The 4,008-nt window shown below is 43.1% G+C and overlaps 1 protein-coding gene and 1 pseudogene across 1 annotated transcript in view; one reads left to right on the top strand and one right to left on the bottom strand.

Moving 5' to 3' along the window:
* The window catches only part of ACTR1A (actin related protein 1A), a 29,070-nt gene that overhangs the window by 21,163 nt on the left and 3,899 nt on the right, over positions 1 to 4,008 (bottom strand). The window lies entirely within an intron of this gene.
* On the top strand, positions 1,268 to 2,161 carry LOC102490746 (cyclin-dependent kinases regulatory subunit 1 pseudogene; annotated as a pseudogene).

Consider the following 4,008-nt stretch of genomic DNA (forward strand, 5'->3'; position numbering starts at 1 on the left):
CAAGATCCTGAGAGGAGAATGGAGGAGAAGGGATTGCGGAGTGACCATCCCCTCTCAGGGGTGATTTCTTGCTTTCTATCTCTCTGTCTCTCTGTCTCTGTCTGTCTGGCGAGTATACATGCCCTATAGCAAAAGCCTCTCAAAAAAAAAAAAAAAAAGCAAAGAAAAGAAAAGAAAAGAATGAGGAAGGGATTGCAGCATGGCCATGTCGCCTCGCCTGGGGGGTGATTTCTCACTTTCCTTCTCACTATATCTCTCTCTGGCCCTAAGGCAAAAACCTCTAAAAAAAAAAAAAAAGGCAATGAAATTTGCTGTAAGAGAAAGAGTTGGCAAAAAAGATGATGGCATTTAAGTAAAATTTAAAAACACAGCTACTATACACACACAGAAAGTATAAAATACATATGTCCATACAATCAGGGTTGAAAATGAGCACATAAATTCTGTGACAATGGTTGCTTTAGGTTTACTTCTGAAACAGAAAGAAAGGGTGAAGTTTTTTTTTTTTTTTTTTTTTTGAGAGATTTTCACTGTAGGGCGCGTGCACTCGCCAGACAGAGAGAGACATAGAGACAGAAAGCGAGAAATCACCCCCCAGGGGGGATGGTCACACCGCAATCCCTTCTCCTCCCTTCTCCTCTCGGGATCTTGGGCACGCACGCACACGCGCCCGGCGTGAGTTTTAAACCACTGGGTCCGGGACACGAACCGCGGTCGACTACGTGGGAGTCCAGCAACATAGCCATTACGCTAACTGCTGGTTCCCAAGTTTTAGAGGGGTACAAAGAGGTTTCAATTATATCTGTCATGTTTTATTTCCTAAGAAAATCTGAAGCAAATATGGCAAAATGTCAGTATTTATTAAACTTGGTTAGTGGACACAAGCACGTGTGCGTGGGTGCTCGCTACTCCTCCGAACTTTTCTGTATGTTTGCAAGATCTCTATTGATGAACTTCTGAAGATCTTATGCCATTCAGGCCCACATCGTCACAAAGACAGTTTTAAAACTGGCCAGAGGGCTGGTCCCGATAAGTATTTTTTTAAAGAAAACCACTAAACTAAACGTAAAGGGGCCAGCAGGTGGTATGCCGGTTAAGGTGCTGGATCCCACATGGCCTATTACGGGCTTTGAGTCCTGGACCCAGTGGCTTGAAAATCATGCTGGGCACGTGTATGTGTATGCCCCAAATCCCAACAGGAGAATGGAGAAGGGACTGTGGTGCCGCCACCTCCTGGGGTGGGGTGTGCTTTCTCACTTTCCGTCTCTCTGGCAAGAATGTTGACCTAGTTTAGGTCAGAAGTGTGAGATCTTAGCAAAGATTTGAGTTTGAGGATAAACACAATGGGTTGTCCTCACACCTAGCCTAGCCCAAGGGAGCCATATCTAACATGGCCAGTTGAGCTATTCAAATCCCTGCCCCAAGGCTTGAAAAACACAGGGAGGAAAGCGGGTGGGAGTGCATGCGGCTGGGAGCCATCTTGTCACACAAACAAATGTACTATTTGGACAAATATGATGATGAGGAGTTCAAGTACCGGCATGCCATGTCGTCTAAGGATATGGTCAAGCTGGTTCCTCAAACCCATTTGGTATCTGAACCTGAATGGAGGACTCTTGGCACTCAGTACAGTCAGGGATGGGTCCACCATACGATTCATGAACTGGAACCTCACATCTCGCTGTTCCAGAGGCCTCTACCCAAGAAGCCAAAGAACTGAAGCTGACAAACCGCTTTTCAGTGCCCAGCTCTACAGAGCTTCCTTACTTCTAACGTCTTTCTGGTAACCTGATTATGTCGCCTTCCTGTTTCTCGCTTCGCTATTTAAAGGATATTCAATACACTGTTTGAATGTGCTGGTCATTGCTTCGCTTCCTGAGCAGAGCTAAAACCACAGCAGCCCAGCCAGATGAGTGCCCTACGGGCCACTGAGTGTGACCCCGTAGTGCCATGATGCCCCCGAGGAGCCGTGGTGCCATCTGTCTCCAGCAGAACACGCCTGACGGATGGAGGAAGCATCTGAGACTAAGACAGTGGTTGTTCCAGGGATCACGTAAACTGGCTGCTTTCTTTTTTCCTGCTGGGTGTTTTATGTATGGTGACCTGTGGGTTTATGTTTCAATGTATTGGACATTTAATCAAAACATCTTTTTTATGTTCAAAGCCTTGATTAAAGAGGAAGTTGAAAAAAAAAAATGGGTGCATGTGTACATGCCCCAAATCCTGACAGGTAAGAGAGATGGAGGAGACGGGATTGTGGTACAACCATCGCCCACTGTGGGGTGCTTTCTCCCTCTCCCCATCTCTGTCAAGCACATGTGTCCTCTGGCAATTAAAAAAAATAATAAACTTAGTATTCTGATCAATGTGTTGTAGTCCTCCAGTGTGCTTTGAGAGCTGCCTCTTCTCTTTCAGTACTATCTATGATGTGCCTTGGGAAGGACTTACTCACATTTAGGTTTTTATTTTATTGTATTTTTAAGGTTTTTGCCTTAAAAGGGTGTATGTGCTTCAACAGAGAGGAGAGAGACAGTGAAAGGGAAAGTGAGAAATAATCCCCTGGGGGGATGGCCATGCTGCAATCCCTTCTCCTCCATTCCCTTCCTGGAATTTTGGGCACACATGCACAAGTGCCCAGCGTGACTTTTAAGCCACCAGGTCTGGGACTTGAACTGCAGTCGGCCATGTGGGAGTCCAACACCTTAACCACCATGCCACCTACTGGCTCCTTTACATTTATTTATTTATTTAAAAAAATACTTAGCACTTTAGTGTTGTCATTAAAAAACACACCCACACACCAATCCCTCTATTTTCTTCATTAAACTCTGATGAACTGATTTGGTTCCAGAGGAGGATGAAAGCAGTGATCATAATTGTCTTCAAACTGGGTAAGGCTGTGAACAGATAAGGGGATCTTTGCTTTTTTCTCTGTTTTCCTTTCCTTTCTTTCTTTCTTTTTTCTTTTTTAAAAATTTGCCATAGGGTGCATGCACTCAATGGAGAGAGAGACAGAGAAAGAGGGAAAATGAGAAATCACCCCCAAGGAAGATGGCCATATCGCAATTCCTTCCCCTCCATTCTCCTCGTGGGGTTTTGGGTATGCACATGTACCTCGTGTGTTTTTCAAGCTGCTGGATTGGGGACTCGAATCATGGAGTTGGTCATGTGGGACCCAGTTGCTTTAACCCCCATATTACTGGCTGTTCCTGCCTCCTTTTTATTTTTAATTTAAATAATTATTTATTTAATTTAATTTATTATTATTTTTAATTTGCTATAGGGGACATGCATTCACAAAGGGAGAAAGCAAGTTGCCAGGTCTGGGACTCGAACCATGGTCAACCATGTGGGAGTCTAGTCACTTAATGACCATGCCCCCTGCTGGCTCCTCCCTCCGCTTTTCTTTTAGTTACTTTCTTTTGCCTAGAAATAAAACTGTAGCAACATGTTACTCTACGGAGTTACTAAATATGCTAGTGATGGGACCAGCAGTTAGCGTGGTGGTTAAGGGCACTGGACTCCCACATGGCCAACAGCAGTTTGAGTCCCCGGACCTGACGGCCTGATTTTTCCGCTTTCCTCCCTCTCTGTCTCTCTTACTCACTCTGTTTCTCTCTGGTCAAATTAAAATAAGTAAATAAATAAAGTTAAATAAAATAATTTAAAAGAAAAAGAAAAGATATGCTAGAAACACATTATCATTAAATAAAGTTAGCTCAAGTATTTCAAATGATTTTTCCTATCCATTTCTTATCTTGAAAAAAAAAAAAGCTCACTAAATGACAAACAGGAAAAGTTACTTGAGGCGCTAAATCTTTTTTGTTTTAAAGATTTATTCGATTTTACTTATTCATTCACTCATTTTAAAAATTTGACCAGAGAGAAACACAGAGAGAGACAGGGGGGCTCTAAATCTAAAACTGTGGTAGATATTCAGCAAATACTAATGGGTAAATAACTTAAGTTTTTGGCAGTTATTGGCATAATAAAGGAAATGTTTTCCTA

This window comes from Tupaia chinensis, unplaced genomic scaffold, assembly GCF_000334495.1.
Source record: "Tupaia chinensis unplaced genomic scaffold, TupChi_1.0 Scaffold144255_1, whole genome shotgun sequence".
In the NCBI taxonomy this organism is placed as follows: Eukaryota; Metazoa; Chordata; class Mammalia; order Scandentia; family Tupaiidae; genus Tupaia; species Tupaia belangeri.